At 37.3% G+C, this 14,198-nt stretch overlaps 1 protein-coding gene and 1 non-coding gene across 2 annotated transcripts in view; one reads left to right on the top strand and one right to left on the bottom strand.

Annotated features, from left to right (window-relative positions):
• The window catches only part of LOC150087486 (transient receptor potential cation channel subfamily A member 1-like), a 53,319-nt gene that overhangs the window by 13,482 nt on the left and 25,639 nt on the right, over window positions 1-14,198 (top strand). The window lies entirely within an intron of this gene.
• Window positions 9,237-9,308, bottom strand: TRNAH-GUG (transfer RNA histidin (anticodon GUG)). The gene has a single exon. It is a non-coding gene; the product is annotated as a tRNA-His (tRNA).

Genomic DNA, 14,198 nt, shown 5'->3' with positions numbered 1-14,198 from the left:
ACAGATGTTGAGGAAGACTTTTGAACGTTTGTCATGGCAAACACAACTTGGATAGAGAGATTAATGACTCAAAAGGATGGACCAGTATGACAATATCGAGGTTGGTCAGCTAGTGTTCTTTGAAAAATCAATATATTCTGGTGTTTTTAATTTCAAACTGTTAATACTGCTAAAAATGAAAAATTCCGAATGGAAATCTGAGTAGCCGACATCATAGTGTTGGTTAAATTTTTATCCAAGTCCAAAGATTTAAATCAGATTCAAATACTTTGTACCAAAACACGAATTCGGTCTTATTTCAGAAATTATGGTATTCCAGAAGGAGCTGACTTTTGAAGCTAATTTCAAAAGGATTCTAATATTTTGTCCAGCTAGTGTATTTCAAATCGTATTGCAATTTTAGCTACAATACGATTCTTCGTTAGTTATTTTTGTAGCAATAGATGGCGCAACGTGCAACGAACATTACCAACATCAAATTACATTTGAAATTGAAACAAGATACTCGTTTCTATGGCAACCGATATCGATATTATGCGCATGACTCGAAATCAAATTGATCGTGAAATTTACCTTTCAGACGTCAAAGCAATTTAATTCGTTTGGCGACTGTTGCGCCCTCTTAGGAGAGTCTACATGTTTTAATGGTTTTATTTGGATTTTTAATATTACCAATGAAAGAATAATATAATTTTACCGGTATAAATAAAAAACAAAATTAAAATAAATATTACGATAAGTTCACCCGAACAGCAGCGATTTTTGAACACAATCATCAAGGAATTTCCTTTCTTTTTTTCCATCTAAAGTTAGCTACTGTGGTTTATATTAGTAAGCCGGATGGCAAGTGTCTTTCAGTGCTCCAGAGTATGTGGCAAGGAAGGTAAGCTCAAGTTATTTTTAAAGACTCTTCAGAGTATTTCCAGCCAAGAATTTCCCATAAATTTTGAATGTTGACTTTACCGTTGTACACTCTTAAACCATGAGCAAATTTTATCAACAAAGAGTAAACTATTTCATCAAAATTGTTCAATTATCCCTAATACCATTAAAATTGGACCAATTTTTTAAATCCACATATTTTAGCATTAAATATCTTTGTTACGTGCACTAACTATAGAATGAATGGGCGATATGGCGAATGCGCAGAAAGCTAAACCTTCTTGGTTCACGCATAAAATCGTTGCTTGTTCTTTTGTTATAAGTTTACAAAATACATAAATCAAGAGGTGCGAGAGCGCATAAGTACATATAATGTTTACTGCTTTGCCAGAGATAGTATGCGTTATTGTTGTATGGTGTTCCTCTGTCCCTCAACCGCGTGTTCCTCGCAAATCGAGGACCCTCTGTTGCCCGTCCAACACCACGAGGAGGTTAAGTCCTAGAGTGTAAGGTTTTCTGGCTGGAGTGGACCCGGGTGTCACCAAGGGTTGCTAGAGAGGGGTCCCTAAAAAAATAACCGAAGTTTTTACGAAAGGAGCACTGGGAAGATAGTTTGAGTAGGTGAAGATGGATGGTAGGGAGACTTCTGAAGTTATAATTAGCATTAGTAGAAGCATACGGTGCAAGAAAGCAAGCTTATGCAGTATCAGCCAAAAAAAAAAAAAAACCTCCCATTTCTCCCCTCCATTCGTTTCGAATGCCTGTCCAGCTCAGCCTTAAATTTATTTAGGCTATCATCTTCCACTACAAAAGATGGAAGTCTGTTCCACCAATCAACTACCCGCTGGCTAAAGGCAAATTTCCGCACAGCTATTCTACAACTGTCTTTCCTCAATTTGAATTTATGCCTCCTCACATTCGTAACTGACCAAGAGAAAAAATCCCATCAGCATTCAGCTTGCTCATTCCATTCAGGTGATCTGATTGAGGCCTTATACACCTCAATCAGATCACCTCGCAGGTGCCTACTCTCCAGGCGCTGCAATTTGCAGAACTTAAGTCTTTCTTGGTAAGAGCACCCCTTTGTTCCCCTTCTTTGTCCTCGTTCTAGCAACTCTACATCCTTCCTAAAATGAGGCCTCCAGACCTGTACACAGTACTTAGATTAACGGGATAATCACCACTCTGTCCCTGCTAGCAAAATTCCTATATATTATTGACAAGACTCCATGACCGGCCCTGGCAGCCCGACTGCACTGCTTCATATTTGACTGCACAATTATCCCCAGGTCGTTTTCATTTTTTACCACACAGCTGGTACGTTTCTCTTCGGTTACTGCTACCCATACGCAGTACTTTTCATTTGTCAATGTTAAACTCCAGTTGCCACTTCTCAGCCCATTTTCCCAAATTATCTAGATCCAGTTGGAGTAGATTAATGTCTTTACTGTCGTTAACAACCCTGCCAACCTTTGTATCTTCTGCAAATTTGGACATTAACCCTGATACATTCATCGATATCATTGACAAAACAACAATAGGCCCAACACGGAACCCAACACAGAACCCACGCTAATAACATTAGTTCGTGAAGAAAAGTGTCCATTGATTACCACTCTCTGTCGTCTCACACTCAACCATCCTTTTATCCATTGTAGCAACTTACCCTTAATGCCATACCTCTCCAATTTGTACAGCAGTCTTTAATGTCCAACAGTACCAAAATATTTCCTGAAATCCAAGTATGTGATATCAAAATTATTTTTGACATTCAGTTCTTTTGTGACCACATCACAGCATCAAATTAAATCGGTCAGACAAGACTTTCCTTTAACAAACCCATGTTGAACTATTACCGCAGTCTTGTCTGGATGATCCTGTAATGCTTTTTTAACCAGTGACTCCATCATTTTCCCCGGAACACAAGTTAAACTAACAGGTCTATAGTTACTTGTGTCACCTTTTGAACCCCCTTTGAATTGGTGACACGTTTGCACATCTCCAGTCCATTGGAGCCACCCTTGAGTCCAAAGAAGCTCTCATAATTATGGACAAGGATTTGCATACTTCCATTGCTGCCTCCTTTAATATAACTGGATAGATCCCATCCACCCCAGATGCCTTTCTTATGTTTAAAGTCAACAATTTCTCCTCCACTTTACGCTAAGTTATTACAAAATCACTTAGCTTCCTGTTAGAGTTTGATGAACTTCTGGCACTCCCCTCATTGAATAACTCCTCGTGTGAATGTAGATGCAAAATACTCATTCAGTTTATCAGCTACCTCAGCATGATCATCAATAGTCAACCCATCTATGTTAAGTGGTCCAATGTGATTCATTCCTTTCCTTCTAGAGTTTACATAAGTAAAGAACTTCGCTCCTTGCTGTTTTTCTTTGCATTCTTTGCCAAAGATTTCTTCCCATTTAGAATTCAACGTTGGTAACATCATCAGTTGATCCCACTGTGCAGAATTTAAAAATTGTCTGGAACCCCTGTAGCCACAGTTACGAAAGCAAAAGCCCTTCCCTTTAGCCTTGATGGTAGTTACCTCTTTGAGTAATTCCCCATCAGTACATTGTGATCACTGTCACCCAGTGGTTCCTTTATCTGCAAATTCCAGTTTAAAGATAGAGGGATACCTGTGTTGGGAGCCTATCCTCCATAGGGGGAGGGGATCTGTTAAGGAGAAATATTTAGGATTGTAGAGTCCACCAAGAGAAATGTTTGGATTGGAGTTGAGTTTCAGGAGGAGAGTAAATTCATAGTATTAGAGTGCCTTATGTGGAGGGAAGGTCGTGCTGTGGGTGCACAGTGCAATGTGGTAAGAAATCCCACACTAGCCAGACCAGTGTCAGCAGACCTCCACGCCATACTTCTAAAGAGGAGAGCCATGATGCCAGCGAGGCAGGGAAATTTCTTAAGTAAGTTGCCCCTTCTGTGGTCTAATTTGGGAGGGAGCTGTCAGAACAACTACACATACTCTGATCACTCATTCATTTGTTATATTTGCACTTACTCGATGACACCTTTTTTAATGCTTAACATGTATTTAAGGGCAGAGGTAGTGTGAGTTTTAGTGTTCGTCTGCGTAGTGTAGTGTCTGGTGATCTTGGTCTGTTGTTCCTCTGGCCATTTATCCGCAGGGTCTCTAGTGGTGCCTAACATTGCCCGGGGAGGCAGGCCGGGTGTAGTAGAGAAAATAAAGGTCTCTGGCAGCGGTGAGCCCTGGAAGGAGCTTTTTCTGTGGTTGGTGGTAGAGTACACCAGGAGAAAAGCTTCGGATGGGAGATGGAGAAGGGAGACAACGATTGTGGGGATTAAAGTCATAGGGCTAGGGTGCCCTATGTGGAAGAGGAGATCGTAGTGTGTACCTGCAGTGCTCCTCTGTTAGTAATCCCACAACCTACCAGGAAGTCAGCGGGGCAGGATGCCCTGCTGGCTTTGTGGTAGGTTGCTTCCACTGCAGTCTAATTTTGGGGAACCTTTTAGAACAACGCATTCTGTACATGCACTCAGCTCAACTACACATATAGCATGCTTCGTTCTTTTTTATATGTGTTTAGGGACAGACTGTCATATTTCAGACACAGCATGGGTTGGATAAGGGGTGGACTTGTCTAACCACTCTGATTGGATACTCTAATAATATTCTCAGTTGAAAATTATGCTTTTATTATGAGAACCACATAGTTATTAGTAGTAACTGAGAGGGAGAAAAAAAGTTAAATTGCAGCTCATTAAACCTATAACCACTCTGTCCATTTGTAGATAGTGGTGCCATCTTTTGGTAGTTTTTAGCCCAATTCTTCTTGCTGTTTTGGGGATAATCTCTTTAAGGCAGGTTCTAGTAACTTTTCTTTTTTATGAGCCTCCCTAAATGAATAAACAACTTTTCTCATTGTAGAAATGATGTCCCTCAAAGCCAGTTGAAACATAAAATTTATAAAAAAAAGAAAATAAATATTTCACTTTTAATTTTAATTACATTCCATTTACGGTTTTATAAATTATTTAAAAATAAATAAATAAAAGTATAAATTACACGAATGCAAAATGGGATGGTCTACGAGATTTCTTTTCTTCATTTCTTTGGTCGGATTACTGTTTCAAATCTTCTAATGTCAATGTTTGCTCAGATTGTGTCAGTGAAATTATTCTTCGAATGATGAAATCTTTTATTCCATACTAAACCTTAAAATCTCGTCCTTTAAATAAACCTTGGTTTTCCAATAAATGTGCTAAACCCGTTCAGGAGAAGAATGATGCATATCGTAATTGGCTTGTTTCCAATTCTTCTTTTTCATATTCTGCCTACACCAAAGCACGCAACAATTGTAAAGCAGTTATTAATCAGTCCAAACTAGAAGAGTAGAAAATTGCTTCTCCCTTTTTTGGTCTCTTGCCAAAGCTATTCGACAAAACTTTTGACCATCTCTATTCCTACTTCTGTTAAAACCCGTTGGTGCTTTTGCCACCTCAGCTAAATAAAAATCTGACCTGCTAGCATATTAACCGCCAACTCTTAAACTACCTAGAAACCTTCCGTCTGATCAACGATTGCCAGTACGTATTCAGTCAGTGTCGATCCACTGGTGACATTCTGGTTATGTTACCCATTTATGGACTAATTAAATGGAAAAGTTCGGTGAAACACAAGCAGTTGCTCTTCACATCTCAAAGGCTTTCGATCCTGTTTGGCATAAGGGTCTTCTAAACTAGCTTCCATCTTATGGTTTTCCAACTGTTTTTTGCAATTGGTTGTCCAGTTTTCTCTCTGATCGCTCACTGAGGGTGATGGTAGATGGCTCTCTGTCTTCTAACTTCTCCGCTAATGTTGGTGTTCCCCAAGGTTCAGTCCTTTCCCCCACTCTTTTCCTCTTGTATATCAATGACCTTCTTCCATTGACTGGAAATCCTATCCATAGTTTTGCCGATGATAGCACATTGCATTCAACTTTCCATTTTGAGAAACCTTGTCCTGCTCAATCAGCTTCAAGTTCTCGAAAATCCGCTGCCAATTCCTTAAATGCCGATCTTCAGGTAATTCTCCAGTGGGGCAAAGACAACTTAGTTGATTTCAACCCTTCTAAAACTCAGTCTTGTCTTATATCTCGCAAAAAGGATTCTTCTGCTCCTATGCTTATCTTTAGTGACACTCTGATTTCTAGGGAAGATGATATATCTCTTTTGGGGATTACCCTGACTTCTAATCTCTCTTGGCACAAGCACATTACAAATATTGCTTCCTCTGCATCTAAAAAACTTGGTTTTCTCTTTCGCTCTCGGCGTTACTTTTCTTCCAAACAGCTGTTCACTCTGTACAAATCGCAAATCCACCCTACCATGGAACACTGTTCCCACATTTGGGGTGGTGCCCCCAAAACCTCTCTAAGGTTTCTCGATTCATTCCCTCCAGAAGAGGGCAGTTGGGTTAATTAATGATTCATCTCTAACAGAGTCTCTCCACTCTCTGTCTGTCTCATAGACGTACTGTTTCTGCTGCATGCCTCTTCTACAGATACTTCCATGGGCACTGTTCTTCTGAATTGGCTTCTATAATTCCCGCTCTCTCTTTCAAAACAGTCCGAACACGTCCAGCTAACACCCATTTACTGTCCAACTTCAAACTCACGGAACCCACTTTTCATCTTCCTCGTTTATTCATTCAACTGCCGTTTTCTGGAACAACCTCCCTTCATACGTATTTCCCCAAAATTACAGTCCACAGAAGTTCAAGTCCAATGTCAACAAATATCTTCTTTCGTCTTCTCAACCTCCAACCCAAGCACGGTACTAAGTATTATAGGTTCTGATACCTCTCGTGTTTGGGGTTTACATAAAAAAAATCCTACCTTTCTTCTAACACTTATATTGATGATCTTGGTAAATCACTTCAATGCATTCAATGCTTCCTGTGGTCTTTCGTCAAAAGGATGTGAGAAGAATTTTGAAGAATTTTCTTGATGCTGCTTTGGGGGGAGGAAATGTTATTATTTGTCTTATTTTTGTTGAGTTTTGACTTCCACCCTACTGAAGTCAAAACTCACAAAACGCAAATCTCACTGTTACAAATTATCCACTTTACTTTGGATCAATTGTATCTTACATATTATGAATCCTCAATGAATATCCAATCATTCTTATCTATTACCATTTTTTTTCTCTTACATCAGTAATATTCACTACAGATCATTCAATCTACCTTAGTTACTCCCTTTACTCAAGAGGTTTCTCAATAAATAAAATTTCTTTCTCTACAAACCATATCTGTCAAGTTATCATTTGTCGACACCTTTTCAAAATTAATGATACACGTTAACATATCCTCGACTTTACCCCTATGATTATATTATATTTCTTTATTAATTCTTTTATACTATTCCTCTCTTTTCATTACCCCTGTACCACCCTTTCGTCATTTCATAATCATTAACATTCGTAACAAATTATCTCAGACTTAGTGACTAACTTGCCCATTTCAAATTGAATTTTCTTTAGAAAGAACTATCAATCAATTTCTTACAGAGTTTAGAAAAAAAAAAAAAAAAAAAAACAGGAACAGACTTACATTCCGAAATGGCCGCTACTTCCAATTCCCTTGCGCTCACGCTTCCTTCGTAGCAGACAGTCTTAAGTTCCTTTCTTGGGCGCTCTGATTATTTTCTTTCCCCTTCTTGGCTCACATATCAGCACAACTCGCCATTTCTCAACGGGCCGGACCCTAGACACAAGTGTAGGCGCTTACACGACAGAACGTGGGCGGTACAGCTTGCGATTACAAGGCTTTCTTTCTCATCTTGCTATCACGAGATGTGAACACTGACCACCAAAAAATCTACTTTCACTTCAACCCGCAAACTCACGACTTTATCCCCTTAGACCACAGAGAAGTTCGATACAGAGTGGACACTTCAATTACTCCCCCGAACTTTTCTTTTCCCCTCAAGTTTGGAACGCCTCCCCTAAGGACTCGCAATCAATCCTCATACTCTGTTTCATTTTCCATTCCTTTCTATTTGCTAAAACATCTCACCACTGCCGTCTCCCTAGCGCACAAACCAACCCTCCTCTAGAAATTTTCTTATTTTTTTTCACAAGGCAGTATGACCCTTTCATATTTGCGGGTCACCTCCAAAACACTCAGTTTCGCATTCACACCTTCTCTGCTAAATATATCGAACTTAGCCAAATATCAATCACCCTGATGCCGTTTTCTTTTTATGGGAATACTGGATGTCTACTCATTTCCTGTTTACTTCCTAACGGTGGCTTAAATCAAAAGAGATGCGTCATAATCCAGTTTCACAGTCCTATTGTTCTTGTCCTCAGTAACCCTTTCTCGACTGTTCGCAAATGGCACCCCCTCCCTAGTGCTGACCGTTGTCCCTGTTTGCTCTCTTATTTTACTCGAAATTTCTTGTCTCCATTTAGTCACTATTTTAATTCCCAAGCTTAAACTGTCCATTCCTAAATCCAGTGTTCTTAAACTTTAACCTTATTTACATTAAAACTAAATATCAAATCTTAATACTTACTATTTTTAAACTTAATACTCCATCGCCCTTCCTGGATTTATTTTAGAAAAACAGATATTTCTATTATATTTGTACTATCTACATCTTACAATGCCAAGAAAGCTTTAGGTCCTGATGATGTTTCTCCACTTATTCTCAGAACGTGTGCTTCTGAACCTACTCTTTTGTGCCCATTTACACTTTCTTATCCCAACGGTGTTTTTATTTCTGCTTGTAAATTTGCTCATACTTTACGGTTCCTAAAAGGGTTGACAAATCCTTCCCATCCAGTTATCGTTCCATTGCAATTACTTCTCTTTCTATATTAATGAAGAAATCCTTTAACCGCCAACTCCAGACTATCTAGAAACCTGCCATTTGATCAATGATTGCCAATATGGATTCGATCAGTGCTGATCCACTGTGCTTATCCACACGCATCTATGGACAAATTCAAGCAATTGCTCTTGACATTTCAAATACTTTTGATGGTGCTTGGCATAATTGGAATATGATTGTAATTGGGTATCCAGTTTTCTCTCTGACCACTCACTGCGGATGATGGTAGATTGCTATTTGTCCTTTAACTTCACTAATGCTGGTGTTCTTCAGAGTTCAGTACTTTCTCCCACTGTTTTCCTCTTGTATATTAATGACCTTCTTCGATTTCAATCCACCTGTCCGTTTCAGAAACTTTGCCCTGCACAAAGAACTTCAACTTCTTTTAAAAACCTCTTTTCACATGATAAGAAGAAGAACCTTTATTGCAACGCTTAGAATGATAATTTACATATTCATTGTGAAATAAAAGTAGAAATTTAAAAAATAAATAAAACTTGCCGTGACCAGGATTCGAACCTGGGTTATTGCGGCCACAACGCAATGTCCTAACCACTAGACGATCACGGCTCCTTAATCATGTTCGTTCTAATACTCTTTAATAGTATGGAGTAAGACCAAGAGCAGTGGTCAGATGAGTTTTTCTTGAAGACATTATAGAAGAGCAACCATGCATGCTATGGCCAAAAAAAATCAGGACAGAAATCCAGAATTTAATGATTTCTGAGCAAAATTCAGTTCACGCGAAGGTTCTGGGTCAGTTAGGCAAACTGACCACGCCTCCCACGGGTCTTCAAACTAATAAACCAAAAATGCCCCAACTCTTCCTTCGCTCAAAGGTTTGTCCACTGGAGCGCGAAATAATGGTAAAAAAATATTTAAAGCCTAAAGAGGTAAATTCGGAATTAATAATATCGAAAATACATAATATTTTTAAAATATTTATATATTCATAATAAGCAGAAATATATGCGCATGTGCACTTCGAAATTTTTCTAAATTACACCTTTCTCTGTATATTCTACAATTCCAATTTTATCCATGTAAAATTTTAAATACTTTTATTTCCCAGCTTCTATAATACCGTTATAAAATATTTCCAGAATTATCTATTGGTATCGGTATAAAAAGAATTGGGCATCGAATCAAAAACTCTTATACTTATATAATCGAGACACTTACAATGATTTTCCGTTAAAAGCATGTACACTGCCAAGTCAAAACATGATGGCCACTTAACTAAAAGTGGACATGTCCTCCTCCTGTCGCTACCACCACCAGATGGACTGCCAATTGCTAAAACACGGGTTTCGTCATAATATTTTGACTGGATAGTGTATTTGTGTATTTGATTAGATATAAAAATTGCAAAGAGATATTTCTACTAGCGGGTGGACTATAAAGACCTAAATTCCTAGTGTAACTCAGCCAAATAGGTATTTATCTCACTACTAACAACTTTTGAGTTACAACCAGAAAGATTCTTTTAGAATCGCATAACCCCATAATTCTGCAGTAACATTTAATAGTAATTAGTACCCTGTGGGAGATGCTTTACGTTCTCGAGCTGTTATGAAAGCATTATACCAAAAAAATTTACAGCTGCTGAAACCATAGCCTCAATTACATCATTAAATTTCTTTCCACCATCACATATAAGGGGCAGATGGTCCTCTAGGGGATAATTAAACAACGAAAATTATAGTTTCTTCTGTGGAAAACACCACTTGTTACATCAGCAAATTGGCAATAAAAACCTTAGACTCTAGGCTCTAGCCATAAACGAATTTAAGAGGCCAACAAAGGATAGATGATGTACCCTTGCAGAAGTACCCCATCACCAAGCCTCCTTTATTATTTAGGAACCATTTCACCTGAAGTTCCTCCCACCATTTTAAGCAGACTTGTATTTCAATGTTTTTTATAACTCAATACTCCATGTGTATATATATCGATTTATTTACGATATTATTAATTTAATATTAATCATTTTGGTTTTATAGAGTGTCCATGACTATTTGAAAGTCTTCAAAATCAGTTTTATGCTGTTTTAAAACTCTATCAGAATTTTATTATCATTTTATAATAATAGCCCACTAGAGGGAGCCACCTTCTCATTGTCTTAAGATGCTGAATCACTTTAAGTTTCCTTCTACACTAAACTTATAACTTGATTTCGGATGATTTTCATGTTTTCGTCATTCAGACAACTCAAGCGTTTTTAAGATGCAGTTGGGAAGATAAATACTGGATACGTCAGTCAGTATTTGTTTGTCTTTGCCATTGCACAAAAGAAAAGTTTATTCTTACTTGAAGATGTTTTGGAAAGATAAATATAAGCTAACAGAAAAGGAAAATACTTCTCACCAGATAAGAATTTTATGTTTTAAGTTAAGTAGTAATATGCTGAATTTAAATTACAGATTTATTTTATGCATTGATTTCTAAAGAATTAATTAGAAAGATTTATTTAAATAATAACTATTTAATATTTAAAAGTTTAAATATAATCCACTACAGCTATATTAACTTTAAAAGCAACAGAATGACTTAAAAGCTAATCAGGTTATGGAGTCCCGCTAGAGGGAGCCAGAGGTCTGTTCGATATTTTTATTTATTTAATGGAAATACTCCAACGTTTTTGTTTTAAGTTAAATAAGAATATTGTTGCTTTTCAAGTTATAAAATATTTATTGAATGCATTGATTCCTAAATAATTAATTAGAAATATTTATCTAAGTAATAAAACAGTATTTAATATTTAAAAAGCTTAAATATAATCCACTAGAGCGATATTAACTTTAAAAGCAATAATGACGTAAAATGGTTATAGATTCCCGCTAGAGGGAGCCAGAGGTCTTCTGTTTTGTTCGATATTTTTATTTACTTAATGTAAAATATTCCAACGTTTTTGTTTTAAGTTAAACAAGAATATTAATTATTATTATTAAAATCAGTTTATTTCCCAAGAAACCTTGGGTCACCCCGGGACGGCTCTGTGCCAGAAGGGTATGAATACAGACTAAGGTGCGAGGAACACAATGTACAATAAACAAGGGTACGTTCGTGCTCGACCCGAGACTTTTACAGGGTTAAATAAACAATAATGTACAAAATATACAGTAATATACATGATTACATGAAAACAGAAAGTCTTTGCCATATACAAATAGGCAAGTTAAAAAAAAAAAAAAGTCTGTCCAGGAGCAGGGGAGTATTATAGGTTCATAATCTGGTAACAGTTCTTGAGGATTTCCTTCCTGTAGGGCTTGTCTTCACAGAACCTATCAGGGTGGATCCTAAATTTATTGAAGATCCGAAGACAATTGGCTGGAAACATGTTCCTCAGGGACTCAATGTTTGACAGAGTAAGACGTAGAGGGAGACAGGAGTCGGGGTGCTTCCCTCTTGCCCTCCTCGGGCCAGAGATTAATGCGGATACTGATGGAGCATCAATTCGCCTCGTTATAAGCCGTGCAAGCGTGAGAACATTTTTTGTCATGATGATATGTCTCCAAGGAGTGGTGCCTAGATTTGCTTGTAGGATAGATCTGGAGATAGTTAGGGGGTGGCCTACCACCCTGTTCATCCATCTAAGCAACCAGTACTCTAAACTAAGATACTTCTGAAGGTATGAGGCAGGGGCAGATGACCAAATTTCCGAAGCATAGAGAGGAATCGGCGTAATACACCTCAGGATGTGCCGAACAAGCAGCGCTGGCTGATGCACACCAACGAGCTCTTGACGCACTGCCCAAAGAGCAGCGTACGTCTTCTGCCTCATCCTGGCAAAGTGAGGCTGAAATGTGAGCCCAACGTCCCAGGTGAGGCCAAGATCAGTATGAGAGGTCACCTTTTGCACCGGTTCCCCACTAACAAAGATTTGGATATCATTTTTGACTTTCTTCTTGGTTATCGTCTGTTGCGCTGATTTGGAAGGGCTCAGATGCAGTCCAATTGTGGCAAGATAACTTTCCAAGCTCAATATCTGCCTAGAAGCTAGTTGGTTGATATCATGAATCTGATGATTATGATCTGAGCTCACGTAGAACTTCAGATCGTCGGCATAAGAGACAAAGTTCGGATTCTGAGCAAGGAAAGGCTCCAAAACTGCTGCAAACAGGATAGCTGACAGTACACTTCCTTGTGGAATGCCTCTTGAGACGTCAAATAGTTTCTTGAAAGTCATTGTGGGTCACAGACAGATGTCTAGGAAGTAAAATAGACTTCAAAATTTGAAGTAAGGTTTCCGCCAGGCCGAAGTAGTGTTTCAGAATGGTAAAAAGAGCTGGGAGGTGTATTCTGTCATAAGCCGATTTTATGTCGAGGAATATGATATCAATCTGTGATTTGTTGTTAAGGGTGTGCTGAATTCTGAAGAGGGTATCAAGAAGATTGGTAGTTGTCGATCTCCTTTGTAGAACGGTATGGAGATACTCGGGCCTGTATGCAAAGCAATGCTGGGCAATTGTTGGCTGAATTACTTTTTCGAAAATTTTGAGTAAAGAACAGCTGATGGATATTGGTCTCAGGTCTTTAGGAGATTTGGGTTTTTCTTTTAAAGCTATAAAATATTTATTTAAAGCATTGATTGCTAAATAATTAATTAGAAATCTTTATCTAAATAATAAAACACTATTTAATTTTTAAAAAGCTTAAAAATTAAATAGTGTTTTAATTTTTATTAACTCTATTAACTCTAAAAACAATAATGACGTTAAATGGTTATAGATTCCCGCTAGAGGGAGCCAGAGGTCTTCTGTTTTGTTCGATATTTTTATTTATTTAATGTAAAATATTCCAACGTTTTTGTTTTAAGTTGAACAGGAATATTGTTGCTTTTAAAGTTATAAAATATTTATTTAATGCATTGATTGTTAAATAATTAATTAGAAATATATATCTAAATAATAAAACAGTATTTAATTCTTAAAAAGCTTAAATATAATCCACTAGAGCGATATTAACTTTAAAAGCAATAATGACGTAAAATGGTTATAGATTCCCGCTAGAGGGAGCCAGAGGTCTTTTGTTTTGTTCGCTATTTTTATTTTTTTAATGTAAAATACTCCAACGTTTTTGTTTTAAGTTAAACAAGAATATAGTTGCTTTTAAAGCTGTAAAATACATTTCATGCATCGATTTATAAAGAATTAATCAGAAATATTCATCAAAATCATAAAATTGTATTTAATGTTTAATAGGTCTAAATATCATCAGGTTACAGCTGTCCACTAGAGGGAACCTGTTGTCTTATTTTTTGTTCAATACTTTTATTTATTTATTGAAAGAAAAATAATTTTCGCCAGATTCACTTTAAAACCAGCAAAATGACCAAAAATGTAATCAGGTACTAACAGCCCGCTAGAGGGAGCTTGATATGAATAAATGCTTTTAAATTTCTATACAGGTGTTCAGAAATCTAAAAATATTCTATTTATTATAAATATACTTTTCTAC

Source organism: Mastigoproctus giganteus, chromosome 4 (genome assembly GCF_048544385.1).
Source record: "Mastigoproctus giganteus isolate SK-2022 chromosome 4, ASM4854438v1, whole genome shotgun sequence".
Lineage (NCBI taxonomy): Eukaryota > Metazoa > Arthropoda > Arachnida > Uropygi > Thelyphonidae > Mastigoproctus > Mastigoproctus giganteus.
Note: the sequence above shows the minus strand (reverse complement) of the source record. Positions and strands in the feature narration are given on the sequence as shown.